General features: G+C 38.9%; 1 protein-coding gene across 1 annotated transcript in view; it reads right to left on the bottom strand.

The window, feature by feature from the left end:
- The window catches only part of lrrn3b (leucine rich repeat neuronal 3b), a 25,337-nt gene extending 6,703 nt beyond the window's left edge, over positions 1-18,634 (bottom strand). The window contains exons 1-3 of the mRNA XM_020619193.1: positions 18,492-18,634; positions 9,275-9,596; positions 9,103-9,178 (exon numbers count right to left, since the gene is read on the bottom strand). The gene's annotated coding sequence lies outside the window, so the exon portion shown is untranslated. The remainder of the gene's footprint in view (positions 1-9,102; positions 9,179-9,274; positions 9,597-18,491) is intronic.
- Between the last annotated feature and the right edge of the window lie 2,905 nt (positions 18,635-21,539).

Below are 21,539 nucleotides of genomic sequence, written 5' to 3'. Positions count from 1 at the left end.
TGACACTTTAATAAGCTACAACACCCAGAGCATTCTGATAAACAGAGTTTAGCTTCTCTCCCTCAGCCCTGGCTCTTCATTGTGGGCTGTGCAGTTGATCCATGCCTTGGAAACGTAAGCCAGATTCTAAAATTCAGCCTACAGCATTTGGGTTCTCTTTAGTAATCACAATTACCAGCAGTGTAGTGTGGTCAGGTTAACTGTTATTGCATAGCTTTACTGCGCAATCACTGCAGGAGACTCTTAACAGGCTGTGCTGTTATTTGTTTTACCAATGATGTAATTGTGTCTGAGGGGACATATTTGGACTTCCAAATGGAAACATTTAAAAATAAAGCATCTGAATTGGCTGAGTTTCTGTAATAAGAAATAGAGCTGCCCTAAAACACATTAAGTCAGGTATTACAGATTTTAGTAAGGCTTGATGATGAATATGAGGAGGAAATCGCAGACAGTAAGAAAGGGTAGAAAGAGACAGACAGAGAAAAATAGTCAGTGAAAATCTAGGATATGATTAAGAAGGCTTTACTGAACAATATGCAAGATGGTGTACTTACCAAACACATCATATTTCCCTGTTAATTAATTGCGATAAAATTCTGTTAATAATAATAATCCAACACCTGGCTCATAAAAATCTAGATTTTAAATGTGGCTGTGGCCAACAGTTCATGTATTTCCAAAGAATCGTGCTTCACTTGTACAGCAAAATTACAGTTACTGCCAGTGCTAGTAATGTATGAATGTACTAGTGCTGATGTCAATAATGTGGTAATCAATTAATCTGCAGATGATTTTCTATATAAAAAAAATTTTACAAATGCCTAACAGAATGCCTAATAGACCTCAAGCTGACACATTAAAAGACTATCCATCTAATTTTACAGCACACTAGAAAAGCTGAAGCTGGAACCAGTCAATTTTTGGCTTATAAAATAGCAAGTACATTTTTATGGAAATAGTTGTAGATCAATTTCTAATAACTGCTCTAGTTACTGTAGTATTTCAACCACCAGTTTGAGGAAAAATGGCCTTAATACCACTGGAAACATAAGCCCTTTAAAATGTTGTGTTATATAAGTATCTTCTCTAGAAATGTTAAAATGGATCATTGTTCAATGTTCACTGTTTATGCAACAATTTTGCACAAAAATATCTTCCAGGTCTCAGTTAAGGACTGTTGAAAAAAACATTGGGAGTCATTTGTAAGGAGGAGCTGACTGAATTGAAAGTGACATCTTGTGTGGCGATGTGTCTGATGTGGCAAATGTACCAAGTCTTCAGGCATGCATGCTGCCTGAATGGAAAAGTGTTGAGTCAGTGACTTGGTTACACAACAAAACAGTTGCTTCAGACAACTGAAGCAAGACAGCTATGCAATACAACTAAGAAAATATTCATACAATGCATGTTTTCAAATTAGCTGAATGTAAATGACAAGTGGAACATCCTCAGAGTGCAATATATCTAATCAAGATTTGTTAACACATCATACAACTGAAAATCATTCAACAATATTCTCCTTTTAGAATGCCTGTTTGCCTGGAGAAATAAGCCTTTTTAAGGATATAGTTACTGCATTTCATTACACTTAAGGCTGAAATACTGTAGTACATTTTGCCACCAAACTGTATCATTTTAGGTGAGCTATTCTAATCATCTACAGGCAGTTAACAAGTAAATTGGTATTGTGAAAACCAGTGAAGAGACAGTCTATAATCTCAGGCCCTTGCACCTTACTGTGAGTACGGAGTCCACACACCACTTGTACTAACCTATTAGAAAGAGGATCAGACAAGCCACTCACTGCAGCCCACCATCAAACACACACACACACACAAAACTTCAATGTAGTGCTAATTTCCCACATTCCATTGCTCAATTGCCAGTAATTGAGGTGGAGAGGGAGAAGGGAGAGAGAGAGAAATCTGGAGAACAAAGTACCTTGCCCAATTAGAAACTTGTCATAGTATCAGTAGTGGTGTATAAACCTCTGGTAACCCTGAGAATACTGTCAGTGTGGCAAATATTATCCTCAGCAAGACCATGGTGCAGAACAGTTACCCCAAACCCCAGCAAATACTGGGAGAAAACGTCTAAGTAAATAAAAAGATAAAGCACATATTTGGCATCAGGTGGCTATGTAACTGTCAGAGTAAGAGAAATGTGGTTAATATATGTTGGGCAAATACACTTACAAAATGGATGCTTGTAATATGTGCCTGGAAAGGCCTTTGGGAATCTGGAGTAGGGAGATATATACATCTAGCAATATAACCTTGGGGGCTTGAAATGGGATCTCCTGAAATCTAATGTTGACCTTCACCAACATATTAAGTCTAAGCTTTGACATTTGTTCAGAAAGCCAGTGGAAGCTTTTTATAGGTCAGTCCAAGGTGTTCACTCAGTGAGCTAATGTGAGTTCCCAGGTGTCAGAAAACAGATGCCTGTTGAGTCTGAATATGGTGTTACAAGCTGAAAGACACTATAAAGTTAGCAAGAGCTACAGATGGAGATGATTATGATTAGAGCCCAATCGATGAGTTCCAATAATGATATGTGGGCCAATCAGCCAAATACCAAAAATTACAAAAAACATTATATTACTGTGGGTGGTTGGTACAAGATACATATCTGAGACAGACATTTTCCATCCATCCATCCATCCATTATCTATACCGTTTATTCCTGAATAGCGTCGCAGGGGGCTGGAGCCAATACCATCTGACATTGGGCAAGAGGCGGGGTGCACTCTGGACAGGTCACCAGTCTATCACAGGGCTGACATGTAGACAACCACACACACTCAGTCCTACGGGAAATTTAAAGTCGACAATCAGCCTAAGCTGCATGTCTTTGGACTGTGGGAGGAAGCCAGAATACCTGGAGAGAAGCCATGCAGGCACATATAGAACATGCAAACTTCGCACAGAAAGGCCCTGGGCCAGCCTGGGCTCAAACCCGGAGAGATGGACATTTTACAGTTGAAAAGTCAACTTGCCATTCAAAGGTTTTATGGCTGTGTTCTGCATCATCATTAAAAGTTGGGAGTATTTTGAATTATTCCAAATGAGAAGCTGTTGAGAAATGACAGAGTCATTGCATCACCATTACAAACTGATATGTCTTTATTCCTTGTTAGTCACAGATTTCACTCTTAATTAGTGTGACATTTGACTTTAACTGAAAACCTTGGAACCTCTCCTCATTAAAATCTACATATTTCACTAGACTTATTTTCATTGTCAGGTAAAAACCTAACCTAAATTCTTCTTTTTGTTCAGTAATATAATTTTCACACAGGCACAGATGTATCTTGCACATTTCTATCATTTGTTCTCATCTGGAAATGGTATCAAAATAATTATGATGTACCTGAATTAGGATGAGGCTTGATTTAAGAAGTTCACCCACTGTCAAGGTGAAAAGCATTTTTATTGAGATTTGGCAACACTCCGTGCTTACTTTCCCACCAGGCCAGCTCTAACACCGTGGCTGTTCCAGACAGTAATGGCACAAATACAGTTTGATTAGAGACCAGTGAGATATGACCACATTAATTTAATGAGTGTGCACATAGGGGCACAAAGCGTTGGTCCTGTTGGCTCTGCAGTGCTAATGCAGACAGGCCTGACTCAAGTCAGCCGAGCAGAACTGTTTGTTTATGCTGTTTATTGAAATGACTTATAAATCCTCCACCTGCATTCAGAGGACTTAGATAGGTTTTAGCAGAACGGGGACGTAGAGATGATTGCTGTGTCATAGGTTGGGTTCTCATCAATGCCTCATGTGGTGACAAGCTGACCAACAGTTCATCTAAAAATTAAATTAGTTATTATACAAACCACAGGTTCTGTGAAGGTTATGGCAGGCATTAAAGAGAAAATTTGTGAGGTCTGCATTGTGGAATGACTAAATACAAAATTTGTGGGGAGCCTACTGGCCCTCAGGGAGATGACTATGAGGCCTGCACGGTTAAAGTGGTAACAAGGCAGTACTGCATCTACTGAAAGGTAGACATTACACTCACTGTGGTAAAGACATAAAGGTCAGACATAAGTGGAAAGTAGGGCACAGCCGAATTGCCTTCCCTTTCACAAGAATAGCCTGTGCATTGTAGAAATGGTTCAGTGGGAATTTTGATTCTCTGGTAATAAGCCTCTGAAGGTTTTCTTCTTCAAGTCACCCTCTCTGTTACTTTTTCTCCCTCAGTTACTTCTTTATCAAATTCACTTTTATGTGATAATGCAACCTCATATCTCTTTTTATAAACCATGTCCTTTTTATCATTCTTTCTCGCATTTGTTTCAGCTCTTTAAATCCTTGTGGTGAACATTTCTTCTTATGTTCCCTTATTAGTATCATTAGCATCACCCAAGCTATTGACTATAGAGAAAGTAGACATTTATTTTTGTCTCATATTCAGGTTCCCATCATTCTTTCTAGACATCCTACTCTCCCGTTTCTTTTTATTGTTGGCCTTCTCAATATTTGTCACTCCTGCTGTGACAAATCTGTCTATATGTATACATGTCTGTCTGTCTCAGTAGCTCCTATTTCCGAATTAGCAACACCCATGCTTGGTGCAAGCAGTTTAGTGCTAATGTTGGGGATCTGTTCACATCGCACTCGATCACATTCCACTCAGTGCATCATAAGACACTAGATACAGTATATGAGCAATGCGCCTCACTCACAGTTTGGGTGCAGCTCTCATCTCCGCTCCACCATCTTTATATGCCTGTTTGTTTTTTTTTGCCAGACCAGTTTGCAATTCTGACACCTCGTGTGTACAAATCCACTTTTGTTTAAAATAAAATTATTTCAGTTGAAATACAAATATTATCAATATATTTCTTGTGATGGGTAATGTAACACCACTTATTTTCACTTTTTATTTGCAGTACTACATAATGACAGGTAAATGACCTATGTCACTGCCCAAACAATTATGTAATTATAAGAAAATTCTCATTTCTTACAATAAAAAAACATTAAATTATATAAAACTAATTGCCACAAAGCTTAAAAAAGAAAAAAAAAGAAAAAAAAACTCAGGTTGCTAAGCATTTTGTAGAGAATATTATTGCTTATAATATGAAAGCATAGGAAAGAAATAAAGTGCTCTAGGACATGGTACCTCTGACACACTTGCAGTGGTCACTGGAACCACGGTTGATACGTAGCACAGCCAGGACATGACCAAGCCACTTCTGACAGACCTTCTAGTTAAGCTCCCCATGTATCCCATGCATAAGTGGGTGGCTGCCTCGTGGTAGGCTTTACTGTCCCTCACACTGCCCTTCACCTCATTGATTTACTATTATACTTTTTCCAAGGTAAGGCAGAGTCAATTAAAGGGAAGCTTCTATGCAGTGTGTATGCATAATGAAGCTTCCTGTATGTGTGCCTGAGTGTATCTTTGTGGGAACGGATAAAAACCTTTCCCCTTACATCTGCACTTGTATGGCCATCAATCTGAGGCAAGTCGGCTGTTAATGTAAAATCAATGTTCCAAATTAAGCACAGGACCCCCGACTTGAGTTTTTTAGCTCTTTTCTGGGCAAGACATGCCCTTGGGCTTAGTGAGAAAGAACACACATGCTGCACTATCAAATGCCATAGTACATCCAGATACAATCCTGGGCGCACACACAGATTACAGAAACCCATGCAAACACACAGCAGGATCCATGCGTTTGTAGACATGAGCCTACAAACCTAATTTAGCATAAAGAATCCTTATAGAAAACATAAAAAAAGAAACACGCACTCGCTCATTTGCATAATGTACCACACAGTGAAAGAGCACAGTTAGGTCCCCTTGTCTAATTCACATAGTGCTGCATCTATTAAGATTAAGCCAAGGTATCCATCTTAAGGCTACCGCTGATAAGGTCAAAGGCGTAGTGAACATTCCAACACTCATTTCTCCCCCAACATAATCACGCTGCCTCTAAGATGCACAGCTATCTGTATTTATATGAATAATATATGGCTGGTCAAGGTGCCACAAGCCTCCAGGGAATAAGTTCCTACGGCTGATGGAATCAATCATTATATGCCACTAAAATGAATGTATTGCTGGATTGGACCGCTCTGCTATGATTTCATGGGATTTGATATGAGCTTTCTCTTTCTGTTTTCATTCTCTGCCACTCTTCCTCAGCTAAAAGAGATAGAAGATGTGGTATTTTAAAATTGCATGACGGCTTTGTATCTTTTTCAGAGACTCAGCAGTACAATGCCTGGCTGATCTGTGCTTTTATGCGTATTTCTATACATATGTAGGCATCCATCTACAGTATGTATGCATGTGTGTCTGTACATGCAAGCATATTTCCATGCTTCAGTCACTGCAGTACATCAGTACATGAACACTTGTCTTTGTTTCACTTGTTCACCAAGTTTTTCCATTTGTACACTGAGGAACTACAGTACATGTACTGTATAGTATGAATACTAATGCAGAACAGATGGAAGGCACAGCAGTAGTCCTTACATGTCGTCCTGTTCTTCTCCACTCATGTTTGATCTCCAATATGGGCACATGTCCCTATCATGTCCAGCTCTGATATGAGTCTGCAGACTAATTTGTGCTTAATGGCTTAGATTTTATTTTATTTATTTTTTACCTCAGCGTCAGCGTTTTTGTCTTTTTGTTTTCCATCTACATGACATTACCTTCTAAACATGACTGGTTTCAATACACCTTTTGTTAAAGAGGTGTTGCTACAGCAGAAAACATTGTACCCAGCCATTTCAGAAACATGTTCTAGTTTAATAGCTAAAATGCAAATATAAAAGTAAATGCCACTGGACACAAAGGAAGTGTTGCATCCAATTCATTGATAGGGACTGAAAATACCAAAATGTCATGGATGCTGCCATCAAATCATGTTTTGATCCTCAGCTTTTTCCGCCTTCCTTTCTTTGTGTGTTTTCATATAATTTGGGTCTGCTACAGTCCATTAGATCCAAAACGAACATGGACACCACTCTCCCCTCTTGTTCCTTTGCCCTCTGTGCTTATTCCATTGTAGTGGGTGCCTGTGTTTGTTTGGGAACAGGATGCTATCAGAGAGCCTATGCTCGGCTACACCAGCTTGATCCCCTGCAGTCCTCTTGTGAATATGTTTACATGCATTTCACTCAGAAGCAGCAGTACATCCTTGGGCATCTTGTTATCACCATTATGGGAGAAAAAGCTTGATTAATTTGTTTCAATGACAGAAATCATAGGCTTCCTGAACTCCACTTTGAACTAAGAGTAGTGCTATTCTCTTTCCTCACAAGAACCTGCTGCTTTCTGTCTATAGACAAATTAATATGGAACACCCACACTGTGCTGCCTGTCATGCTCTGCAAGCCTCCACAAGGCCACTGCCAGCCCAGTACCTTTTACACCCCACCTCCCACCCCTCACCCAGTCCCCCTGCTTCTCACTGTTTCACACACAGATCAATAGGCAATTCGCAAAGACATGTTATGAACATGTAATATTGATTTGTTTTGAACAAATGTGCCCAAATTAATAAAGAAGCCCATTACTGCTTTATATCGCCACTGGGGAGAAACTGCCATGTAAGGATAAGGACAATCATTGGTCCAGTATGTTACAAACACAAGGTACAGGTACTCTGGTACAGAACCGAGGCAGCCTCGTTCAGAGCCACTGATGGCAAATTGGGGTTCAGTGTCTTGCCCAAGGACACTTCGACATGTGGACTGCAGGTGCCATGATTCGAACTGCCAACCGCTCTACCCACCGAACCACAGTCACCCACAAATTACTGTGGCTACAATGCTATGATACAAGTATGCTGATATACTTGGTCTTGAGTTTCACAAACTGTGGGACTATTGTGTATTTGCATGACATGAAATCAAAACTGCAGGAAAAAGTCATAAGAAATATTTGGGCTCAAAGATCTCCTGTAAAACACTGGCGACTAAATATTAGAATGTAAGCTATGAATTGCCTTGGCTCAATCAGCAGGTAGTCAGGAACAATATGTGGGCCGAGGTTTTCTCAGTGTGGTTTGGTATCGAATGGAGGACATGGTGGCTCTCATGTGGCATTTGACTCTGTGTTTCATACTGATATGCTCCTTGGGTGAGTCATGGAGCCCAAAATCTATTGTGTCCATGATAGGGAACAAGCAAGCAGACACACACAAACACCACACATGCATAAAGAGTACAGCACTCAGGTTTAGCAGCCCCCTTGGCGAAAATCACGCTTGGCATTATCAGCCATTATCTGTTTATCTGCCTTTAAAATATTCCTGAGTAATGCATCTGCTGGGTGACATACAGTACATTTGGACAGAGAAAAGAGGTTGTGAGTGACAATATTTTGGGGTGTGCGGGGGGGGTAAAGAGACGCCTCAATAGCTCTTCCCATCACTCTTTCTCTCTACCTGGACGTGTGTGCTGGAAGATTCCCCATGGTGACTGCGTTAATTACGCAATAGACTCCTCGCTCTTCACTGTTTAGGCAGTGGTTGTGTTAAAAAGCCCAAGTGTAATGCACTTTCGTTGCATGTGTCGGTAAGATTTCTCTGTTTGCAAAAGGGAGGCTTAACGTAGTGGGAAGGAGAGTGCGAAGAGGGAAGGTTGGGGGTTACGGGGGTAGAGAGGGAGGTGGCCACCATTCGATAGATTTCTTCTAGACGTGTCTGTTGTGCGCTCACTAAGCGGACCTCGGTACATGAAACTGCCAGTCCATCGCTTCCCACATACACGTCCATCTTGAAATTTCTTCATTAATTTGTGATTTTAGCCTAAACAGAGTCTATCATAAATCCTGTCTGTTTTAGGCGCATCCTGCATCCTCGAGCGAGGGTCCGAGGCCAGTCATAATAATCCTGCAATAGTCTATAATTTACGAATTAGTGTAATCACACAATAGTGAATATATTTAGGATAAGAAAAAATGTATTATTTCAATTAAGAGGTCATAAGTCCGGTAAAACAGCCCCAAATCACCGAATTCGGGCGTTTTTTATTAACTTGGAAAACGCGTTTCGCGCAAACGCAACCGAACAATATGGAGCAAATGTCAGAAGCATATATCAAGAGTAAACAGAGTAAACTTACCCGATTTAACCATCCTAGCCTTCGGAACAGTAGCTTCGTGTTGTCTATATTCCCATCAAGAGTGCTGCTCCGATGACTAGAGAGACCCAGAGCGCAACATAAAGCCCGTCAACAATGCGTGGTCATCTTATTTTCACGCAGTTGATGAGAAATCAGTTCCAGTTTCGCTTACCAGCAAAACGGTTAAGTCCAAAGGCAGGTTGGCGAGAGTATGGAAAGGCATTCATGTGTTCCCTGTGCCCTTCCGTTCCCGTATTCACAGCGTATGTTAAGAGCGCATCTCTTCCCTCGATCAAGTGTGAGACGGACCACATAGATGAGCCGCCGTCTCCTCAGCAGTCATTAATATCAGAAAAAACGACTCTCCAGAGAACAGCCAATGGTGTCAGAGAAGCAGGCGAGGCGCTCGTAGCATCCCTGCTCTGGTTGGCTAGGAGAAGCCATATCCCAGAAGCCTGTTCTCATCGATGTCTTCTTGTGTTTGATGAAGCACGCTGCAAAAAATACCCATTTTAACAAGTTACTCCGTTTAGTCATGACTTTTAAAATACCGCTTAAAAATACACAAATATAAAATTGTATGAGATGGTTACTATTACAATGTTTTCATGTTATAAAATGTGTTTGTAAAATAAATAAAGACTCTAACATGAAGATGATGATCATTCAAGATAACAGCTGAAACAAGTTTATATACACTGTAAAGTCCATTATTTCTCCAAAGCCAAGGGTCCCATAAATATAGATTGGCCTAATTTCTGTCCTGACATCAGCCAGTCTAAAAGTATCACTTGTTTGAGTGCCACACTACCTGGTATAACAAAAATATCAAGCATGATTGATAATGATTGGTATGCCCTGAGATCAAGTATGTAGAAGGTTAAGAGAGGTACACTAACCCTTTCAAAGAGGAGTGCAATATGCCACTGTAATCACTATATGGAAATCATCTGACCACATTAACCATCCTGTAACATGGCGAACATTTGAAACTAAGGAAGAATCACGTTGTACCAACTCTTTGTAACTATGTATGATTATACAAGGATACTAGGCTTTGTTGTGGCTACTAGTGACTGCTGTGCCTCTAAAACGTGGGGGATGTCTTATGATGTCTATAGTAAATACACATGTAACATGTTATACACTATTAAAGCCAAACATAAATATACTGTAAAGGCATTTCAGCCAATTGCTATTATATTAGGTAGTTTGACAACATATTTTATCACTAAAGCAAGAAATATTAAAGAAAGCCATTGGATATTATGTATTAATTTGTCACCACTTCTTGGCAGATTTAACAATCTCATCAGCACATGTGCACCACGCTGCTGTGGCCTTTTCAGCATTGGTTGGAATTTCAAACTTGCTGCAAACTGTGGCAGTCTGATAGACTTTCCATGTGCATTGGAGAAGGACATTTTTTCAGTGCAGTGGAATGAGGAAGAAGGCAGCAGGCAAGGAAGAAAATGGTATCTGTACCTATTAGCTCCAGAGCACCCGTCTCAGGAGGATTTCTAACACAAAGTTCTACAAACTGATGTTCCTGGAGGTCAGGCAGGGTTATCTGCAGCCTCAGAGAAAGAGATACCTCATCTGTCAGTCTGGATTCTGATACAAAGACTGTACTCCTAGAGGCTGTTTTAACAGCACCTGAGACAGGTTTTACTGGCTCTAAGTCTCAATATGTACAACCATACCACACATTATGGTGTTCTTTTGTCTGCTGTGGTGCCACTCATATTTGTGTTGAACCTCAGGGACTGTAGGGGGTTTACTGGGTCAGTATAAGCCACCATAAGTTCCCTTTAGAGTCTCCGGTAGAAATTATTCATATTTCATGCAAACTGCCCCAAATAATTTAGGTGAAGTTTTACTCATAAATGGATTACCTTTATCACTAAATACAATATATTGCAATGAGACTGTTTCGTTTTCTGTAATTGGATGCAGATGATTCTGCCATGCCCAGGTGGTGTTCACTAAAACTTAAGTAATTATGTAGTTTTTCAAATATTTTCCATATTTTACCCTTGCTTTGCTCATTCTGCATTTTTTATAAGATTTGAGAATTTGCAAACCACCCTCTTCCTGCAATAGCAGGAGAAATGCTTGTTGAAGAGACCCTAATGATAATAGAACAACCAGCAGGCTATTTTAATTCAGTAGTAGGTGCAACAACATGCAAAGCCTGGAGAGATGTTTTGTTGGTTTGTTTTAATTTTCATCATCTTACATTAGTATGTTCATTGATGTGGTCAAGTGTAATGAATACATTTTTGATTGAATAATATACTGTACATTACAATAACATCATTATAAATCAGTCCAATATGGTAGAAGTGATAACGATTATGGTTATCAAGGTCATTTCTGCTGAAAGGTCCATGCTTTTATAGTTCCCCCTGTCTGACAGCTTCACTAACATGGTGGCAGGCTACCTAACAGGGTAACACATTTATTGTTTATAAGTAAACAAACCACACATACATCACGTAGCTGTTGATAGTCAGTTATTGTTGATCCAGATATAAAAATGCTAAAACCAAAAGCTTCAATATGGAACAGTGAATTCATACTTGTGTATTTTTTTATTTCTACCCCTCCACTCCATTTTCAGGGATTATACTTTCTATTAAGTTCAATTGTATATTTAATCATGAATCTGTTTTCATGTACTTGACATGACTCATTGGTCCACACAGACTGGGCAGTGTGTGCTGCATTACTGGTTACGATCAGCTGGACATGTACAAAGAAAAAACATCAACACCCACTTTTTCAGGACCAAAAAACCTAAGTGAAAAGAAGCAGTGAGTGAGTAAAATTCAAGGTAAAATCACTCAAATGTGTGTTTTTAATATATCTTCCATAGTAACTTTTCAGTAGGGACAATATACAGTAACAGTACCAACCTTAATATATGTAATATGAAAGAAAGGTCAATGAGGCTCTATTGTGATTTTCATAATACTGAGTGGTGATGTTTTCAACAAGTGACACACTATTGCATAAACAGACTCCAGCACATCACTTATGCACATGTGATTAGTTATCATAACTTAAGTGAGATATAATTCTGTTTGTATTTTTACATTTCCAAGTTAATTTTAAATTTCCAAACTGCTGGTCTCTAGCACATAAGCTGACTAGTTGATTTGCTATTAAGAAGACTACAATTAGAGAATCTGTTAGCAATATTTTTAAACAGGAGATTTGTAGTTTTAAGATATAATGAGGCTCTATTGTGATTTTCATAATACTGAGTGGTGATGTTTTCAACAAGTGACACACTATTGCATAAACAGACTCCAGCACATCACTTATGCACATGTGATTAGTTATCATAACTTAAGTGAGATATAATTCTGTTTGTATTTTTACATTTCCAAGTTAATTTTAAATTTCCAAACTGCTGGTCTCTAGCACATAAGCTGACTAGTTGATTTGCTATTAAGAAGACTACAATTAGAGAATCTGTTAGCAATATTTTTAAACAGAAGATTTGTAGTTTTAAGATATCCTGTATGATTTTTTTTTTTTTTTTTGCTGGTGTAACATCTTTACCATTCTTATATTTTATAGATTTAAGGATTTTTCTGTCAGACATGGTAATTATTCACATATATAACAAGCTATGCACACCTGGACATTGCTTCATTTTCTTAATTGCTGTGGAATACAGCTACTGACAGAAACATGGAAACACTCTTTACCACAGCTGTCTGTGTATTCTTGTGCAAAAGAATCCTGTCTTACACAAGATTCTGCAATGCTTGGAAATGGGCTCTGAATATTTAAAGTATCAAAGTCTTGCTATCTGTTTGTGAAAACTGGAGATTAGTAGGTCTTACATGTACTGTATATAGGATATAGAATCCATAGTCATCATTTTAATATTGTTGTTTTTAAGAATAGTCACTGAAAAAAGCATTTATTTGATCATATTCCAAGAGAGAAAGCCCTGTAAAGCAAGGTATATTTCTTGGATGTTAAGGATGAATGGGGCACTGACGGTACTATACACAGAGCTGATTCTGCATTTTCGCCATGTAGACCTCTATATCTTGGACCTTTTTATTGTATAAGTTGACCGTGGTAACTTCACACCTCATGAAGCCAGTCAAGGGTGCACCCAGCACATCATAAAAACCTAGCTAGCTTGGCAGTGTCAAGGAGGAGCTAGGGGTTTTCATGGAAACAGGAGAAAACAGGAGATTGATCTGCCACAAGAAATATGCATCAAATTTAATACAATAAAACATTGTTTTGGGGAATGGAGCATCCTGTGAAAAGGCCCAAGGTGTTTACAGTGTGAGTTATGTACTCGCTCATTCTTGTTTATTGCAGAGTTTGGGGAATATTCTGAAGGCATTCATGGTGACATTTTGTGAGGTGTTCTGCAGAGGGAGAAAAAACCGTAGAGGGCAGGAGAATTTATTGACTGAATTTCACAGTTATAAATGGTTCTTTTACAAGTGACATAAAGAAAATGATCTGTTCTCTTTTGAAGCGGTAGAGATCTGTAAACTTGTTCTGTGTATTGCCAACAGTCATAGTACTTGTACTAAGCAAAGTTTCATTCAAAAAACATAGCTTTACGTTTGATAAATGTTGTGCATGAAATCAAAGATGAAATTAGAGCATTTAAAGCACCTGAATAGTTTCTTGTACAGAAAACCTCAGCCACTACATACACTGCGTCTCCAAGCAATGTATTCATTCTCCTCAGGCACTGTATGAACAGCAGCCATTTGCATATGTTTTGCAAAATCCTTAGACTTCCATTCTGTACTGAAGGCAGTCCAGAGGAAGATCTCCAGAAAAATAATCCTCTCCAAGGAAACGCAGCATAACAAAGAGAGCACCATCTATGTTGTGTAGTGTTACTCAAACAATCTATATTCCTTACAAAACAACCCCAAGGCTATAATGTGTTTCCTCAGACTGCTGGGGTATTAAAAATACAGCTGCAATGCACATTGCAAAAAGCACAACATGAAAAAAAAAACTTAGAAATAAAGCAATTACAATGAGAATAAACTAAAAAAAATTACTCTTCTGCAGACTTTGAAACTTATTCTAGCAAATAAGCAACTTGCTGGTACAGAAATGAGACAATCTAAAGTGATGTCTTTGACTCAAACAGACTGCAGCTTATGTTTCCCCAAAATCAAGAAAAATTATTGAAAAAATGGAGCCAAGAGTGAGAATAATAGTACTTTTCCTGTGGAAATAGAGCCCCTGTGACTGGTATTCTATGATTGTTATTACTGATGCATACTGATGCAAATGTGTAAATAACATTTTAATTTTGTAGCAGGTCGAAGTGGTGCACATTTTAGTTGCTTTATATGCAGTTAGGTAGTTTAGTCCTGTGGTTCTGTCATTAATCTCATTAAACTGAAAGGTTGTGATTTATGGAGCAGGAAAAAAGAAGAGTTTGATGCACAAATTTACATTTTTGGACTTTTCTCTGCTCTGTGTTTTTATTTGTTAAATAGTAGAGAGATTACATTATTGGGGGGTTAAACGGTTATTGAAATGAAACCATCTGACAAATTTAGAGGTGAAATAAGTTTTGCAGTAACTAGAACTGACAAATTGCAGACATAAAGATGACAAGGGCCTCAAAGTAGAAATTATTACAAAGAATGGATGCATTGACATAAAATTTGGTGCAGACATGCATACAAGTTCTCCTAAGGATGAATTGTAACTTTGGGGACTGCTTGCCTTATTTATCTGTCACCATGATCAGATCAGACATATTTGTCCACTACAGAAAAATAACTATAGCTGTAAGATAAGAGTAAAAAGTACAATAGTTCCCTTTGATGTGTAATGGAGTGAAAAACTCAACTAAAGTACAAGTTCTTCAAAATTACTGGACTTCTTTTCCACTGATGTGAAAAACACAAAAGAAGATAATATAGTAAATCACATATATATTAAATGAAAGCTTTTTTCCATATAGTGAGTGGTTTATTCAAAGATGTGATTTCTGTATTTAGTCTAACCATTATGGCTGTCGCTACTTACCCTCTCTGGCTAGATATTCTTTCCAGGCACACCATTTCTTAGGCATCAAAGAGATTTTTCACTAATAGCTTTTTCACTAGTAACTTGCCAGACATCAGCCATTTAGAAGAGCAAATGTAAAAGCTTAATTTACATTGATTCCTTTTTGATCTGTGTTTTTCCAATCAGCAATGGAAAGCATAAAAATGAAATCTAAATAAAAGTGTTGCAATGCTCAACTGTAATTTATCAATATTCTCCAGCACTGGAGGCCTTTTAGAGCCAAGACGTCATTCTCAGCTCTGATTTCAGTCCATTTCTTGCTAATCATGCCTTCCGTAATAGCAGTGCAAGCAAACATTAACCCTCTTGGGTGCTTCTCTAAAAAAATAATAGCCAAGACTCACAGAGCAGGTTTGGGCTCACAGCATCTGTCTGTCTTAGACGGACACCAAGCAGTTTGCTTGTGCTTGGTTAAAGCCTCAAAGAAACTAACCTGGACATCAGCACACTCCAAAACATGGGTCTCAAAATTCTCATTATGCTCCTTATTACCTGGATATTTGCTTCACATGGGCAAAGAATAAAAGGAAAAAGAAATAATGTACCCTGGGCCTGTTTGTTCATTATTTTTCTCTTTTCAGTATCATGCTGTGCCTGACTAAATTAAACCTAGTGCCCTTTATAAATGTGAGGCTAAATTGTACTTCCCTCCTGATAATTATCCTTATTTAAAATTACCCAAATAGCAACCCTGATTTTAGTTCAGAAACAACATGTACAGTCATGGCCAAAAATAATGCATTTCTGTCAGATAATGCACCACCAGAACACTTTTCTTTGGTATTCTCATTTATTTCTTTTGTTTGCATTGGCACAACACAAAAAAAGAGAAAATTGTCAAATCTGATGCATTCCACACAGAACTCCAAAAATGGACTGGACAAAATTAGTGACACCATTTCAAAATAATCAGAAATAATTGTATTTAAGCATGTGATGCTTGTTAATTTTGTAATTTGAAATGCACCTGTAGCAATCAACAGGTGCTGGCAATATAGAAATCACACTTGCAACCAGTTAAAATGGACAAAAGTTGACTCATCCTTTGCCTCATGTGTACCAAATTGAGCATGGAGAAATGAAAGAAGAGCAAAGAATTGTCTGAGGATGACCCAAAGCAGGCTTCAAAAAGCACCCAGAAATGGTTTCAGACACTGTGCTGGAGAATTCTGATGTGGCCAGCAACGAGTCCAGATCCTAATCCCAAAGAACACCTGTGGAGAGATCTCAAGACGGATCAAATCAAATTTTACAGTGGGACAAATAAGTATTTGATACACTGCCAATTTTTCAAGTTTTCCCACTTACAAAGAATGGACAGTTCTGTCATTTTCATCGTAGGTACACCTCAACTGTGAGAGACAATCTACAGGGAAAAAAATTCCAGTAAATCACATTGTATGATTTTTAAATAATTCATTTCCATTTTATTGCATGAAATAAGTATTTGATCACCTACCAACCAGCAAGGATTCTGGCTCTCACAGACCTGTTAGTTTGTCTTTAAGAAGCCCTCCTACCCTCCACTCATTGCCTGTATTAATTGCACCTGTATAAAAGACACCTGTCCACACAATCTATCAGACTCCAAGTTCTCCACTATGGGCAAGACCAAAGAGCTGTCTAAGGACACTAGGGACAAAATTGTAGACCTGCACAAGGCTGGGATGGGTTACAGGACAATAGGCAAACAGCTTGGTGAGAAGGCAACAACTGTTGGTGGGATTATTAGACAATGGAAAAAAAAAAAATTCAAGATGACTGTCAATCTTCTTGGACTGGGGCTCCATACAAGATCTTGCCTTGTGGGGTCTTCCAGTATGACAATGCCCCCAAACACACAGCCAGGGCAACTAAGGAGTGGCTCCATAAGAGGCATTTCAAGGTCCTGAGTGGCCTAGCCAGTCTCCAGACCTGAACCCAATAGAAAATCTATGGAGGGAGCTGAAACTCCTGAAAGATCTGGAGAAGACCTGTGTGGAGGAGTGGGCCAAAATCCCTGCTGCAGTGTGTGCAAAGCTAGTCAATAACTACAGGAAACACCTGACCTCTGTAATTGTAAACAAAGGTTTTGGTACCAAATATTAAGTTCTATTTTTCTATTGTATCAAATACTTATTTCATGCAATAAAATGGAAATAAGTTATTTAAAAATCTAACAATGATTTTCTGGTTTTTTTTGTTTTTTTTTAGATTCCATCTCTCACATTTGAGGTGTACCTACAATAAAAATTACAGCTCTCTCCATTCTGTAAGTGGGACTACTTGAAAATTGGCAGTGTAACACTTATTTGCCCCACTGCATTTGTATAGCACCAAATCACAACAAAAGTCATCTCAGGACACTTTACAAAGTAAGGCCTAGACCATACTGTTATCACTATTATTACAGAGGGAAAACCCAACAATTTCCCCTTGAGCAAGCACTTGGCGACAGTGGGGAGGAAAAACTTCATCTTACATCTGCCTGTGTGCATGTTGGAGGTGCAAGACACTTGAGCGTGTAATGTTAATTTTACCTGTGATCCTTTGAATAAATCAGTACCGTTTTGAAGTTACTTGGACTGCCTCGTCTCTCAGAGTTAGCATGGTAAGACAGACCATATCCTACACTACACTTAATTGCATACACCACATCACTGTTTATGTCTGGGTGCTTGAAATTTGGCCAGCTGATCTGATTCATTTGGCTTCAGCAGTGGGAGAAGGAACCCTTCAAATCTGAGAGACCTGGAACAGTTAGCAAATGAAGAGTGGCCCAAAATTCCAGTAGAGGACTGAAAGAAACTCAGTTACAGCAAGCGATTGATTTCAGTTATTTTGTCCAAAGGGTGTGCTACCAAATATTATGTTGAGGGTGTCAGTAATTCTGTCCAGCCCATTTCTGAAGTCGTGTTGATTATATCAGATTTGGAATTGTTTTTTTCAGCTTTTTTGTGTTGTTCTAATGCAAACAAAGAAAAAAAAAAAGAGAATACCAAAGAATTTGTGATTGCAACAGTTTTCTTGGAGAAGTGGTGTATTATCTGACAAAAATGCAGGGGTGCCAATAATCAGTTTCATGTTGGAAAATATATAATTATCCTTTGTAAATAAATAGACATGTTTGCTTTACCTCATAGTTGTCAGGATCGGCACGGAAAGCTGGCGATAATATGAACTCAATTATAGAGCCAGACAAAGATAAGTGAAAAAACGTTAATAAGAGCATGGACAACAAAACCATACAGAAAACTAAGTAAACATGAAACACACACACTCAGGTCAAAAATACAGTCCAGGATTAGAGCCAGCAAACTTACACAGCCGAGGGATCCAGTCCGATAATCCATACACAGAAAGCAGTCCGAATCAGGAGGGCAAGGCGGTACACAGTGGTCAAAATACAATCCGGGGTCAAAACAGGAACTACAGTCACAAGAAACTCACTGGAAAGTCTGACATGGGTTAGAGAACAATCTGGCAGCTTTCCGGTGGAGGGAAAGCTGCTTATATCGGGGTGAAAACAGGTGAAAACAATAAGTGCTGATTAAAGTAAAAAGTCAGAAACTGAGGTGAAACAGAAACAGGAAATAATATCAAAATAAAAGCACAAGAACGGAAACAGGCAGGACAGAATCATGGCAATAATATAGCAACAAAACAGGAAAACAATGTATAGTTTACCAATTTGTATCATGTTCATAGTACATACAAAAACATATCTCAAATGATAAAATTGACAAAAGCTAGGTGTTCCCATGCAGGATCCTGAGTGAGTCATTATACCACAGTATGTGATGACCTACTTCACATTAAAAGAACATCTTGTTGTGTAGCAAGCCAATTTACTTTATGATGATGACAGAAGGAGAGAGAGCAAAAAGGAGCAAAGTAATGGGTAGGAGAGAGAGAGAGAGAGACATACATGTTTCACATTAGCTCTACAAACCTGTTCTTCTAACACAGTCAAAAATGCTTAGGTTTTGCCCACCTCCCTGAACCTCCCATGCATACACACAAAAACACACTTATTTCACAACCAGAATTACAGTCTCCAAATATGGTTAAAATAAAAACCCAGAGAGTACTTCAAGTGCTGTTCAGCTGATTTTATACTAAGCCCCGCCTCTTTAGTCAGAGTTGATACACCTGTCATGCTTTTTAATGAGAAAAGGTAAAAGATTTACCACTTGAAATTGATTGTAATTTTTGATGGGTTCTTGGGGGCAAAAACAACCTTCTCGTTGCTAGCCAGCAGCTGTTTTACAGGCTGAAATGAGAAGTCACCAGCAGACTGGCCAGTTAATTAAAATGTTGTGAGCTCCAATATGGTTTAAAACACTGTATCACCTATTAAAACACGAGGAAAAGGGGAGAATATATGTATAACACAAACAAACAAACAAAACAGCTCCAAGTGTGGCTGCACTGTGATGAAACATCGAGTCTGTGTCAGCAGGTCGATAGGCCACAAGTTCATTCCGCTTAACCTCACAGGCAGCCCACTGTTGATGCTTTAATGTCCTATAGTCAAAAGGATTACACCTATCAAGAAAAAAATAGATTTCTCTATGATAAGTCTGTTTTGCAGTCAAAGCTATGTTAGAATTTGTATTCCTCATCATACTTACAGTACTGCAGTTACTCCTAAGCTCTGTCTACAACACAGCAAAGTTTATAGCATAAAAAAGTTTTTGTATTTTCACTCTGAGAGAGCTGAGTCTGAGGAATATTGCCTGAGGTGGTTTCATATCCCTACAGCCCTGACTGCACCCTCTCTCTGCTCTTTATCTTTTTCTTAATCATCCATCATTTTGCTTTATCATACTATATTTTTCCCCTTTTCTTTCTGTATTGTCTGAGACTAAACTGACTTTTATCCCTCTGCTCTCTCTCTATTTTTCCTATCCCCCACCTCTACTTCTTTAACTTCCCTCCCCTTCCTATGTTTATGTCTCCATATGTCTTTCCTTTTCCTTCGCTATTCATATCTGACTGTCTTGGTGCGAGTGCAAGCAGGTCTCCCTGTGTTTTCCAGGCCTCCCTTCTCCCTGTCAACCCAGCAACATCCGGAGGGGCAGCACTGTCATTGTGGACAGGCTCTGGGGAAGACAAGGCACAGCAAGTGAAAGTTACAGAGAAGAGGGAGAGAGGGTGAAGAGGAGGAGAAGGAAAAACATGACACAGAGGAGGTGCATCGATGACAAGTCCCTTCATTCGGGAGCTTTGTGAAGTGAGGGAGCAGCATAAAGAGAGAAAACGAGACACTGGAACGAGGGGAGGGGGATACTAGCAGGCATGCAGGATGTTTTTTTGAGGAGGAATTCATGTACTTCTCCCTAAAGATTGGCTGTTGTGGAAACACTCCTCATATAAGCTAGTCAACTGCACAGTAGGCAGATGTTGCTCATGTCCTGCTTGATGGCTGAATGCATAATTCACTTGTTTACATAAACCAAATCTTACCCGTCGGTTGAAGGGTATGCAGCTCTATGCAACATGAATTTACAGAGTTAGGGAAACAGAGGCAACTTTTACAGTACAGTGTGCATTTACTTCACAACTTGTAGTTTAACCTACTTTGCTCATGGCTGAGTTCAGCTGTGGTATAGCCATAAAGGCTAATGGTTTTCAAATATCAGAATCAGAATCAGCTTTGTTGGCCAGGTGTGTTGGACACACAAGGAATTTGACTCTGGTACGAACATACAATATATCAAACATAGGAAGTATACATGGTCCTCTTTACCTCAATTATTGATTCACAGTCATCTGTTGTTAGCTTAATATAAAGGTTTAAGTTACCATAGTTTGTAGCCATAATAATTAATTTACTGAATAGAATGATTTTGTCCTTGTTGATCTTAACCATTTGTCCTAGCATTTTGACTTCAAATTGCAGATTCATTTATTTGCAACTATTCCTGTAGAACACTCCCCATGCCATTCTCTTTAATTTTCCCCCTATTGAAACCAAAATAGTTTTACCACTGCTTTTTTAAATTAGATCATTTGGCTTAGAGATTTAGGGAGTTACAACAGGAGTGCTTTTCCGCGTGCAGCTACTAGGACCCACTGGCCAAAAAACAGGTTGGAAAACGAGGTTGTGCCTTTTTTGTCCACCAACCAATGCAGGAAATCTAATGTAGCTCAAGAACAGGGTCAGATCCAAGCAGTTAATGCAGGCCAAGCTATTAGACCAGGATCAGAATATACAATATCAGCCCAATAATGGCCCAACCTGACAGATATTGGATGTCAAGAACAAACGCGAGCAGCAGCAGCTGCTTTTTTCCTGTGCTGTGTGTCACAAAGGAAGAAAATCAGTGCAGCATGGGAAACCTCACAAAATCCCAACAAACAGACCA

This window comes from Monopterus albus, unplaced genomic scaffold (assembly GCF_001952655.1).
Source record: "Monopterus albus unplaced genomic scaffold, M_albus_1.0 scaffold216.1, whole genome shotgun sequence".
In the NCBI taxonomy this organism is placed as follows: Eukaryota; Metazoa; Chordata; class Actinopteri; order Synbranchiformes; family Synbranchidae; genus Monopterus; species Monopterus albus.
Note: the sequence above shows the minus strand (reverse complement) of the source record. Positions and strands in the feature narration are given on the sequence as shown.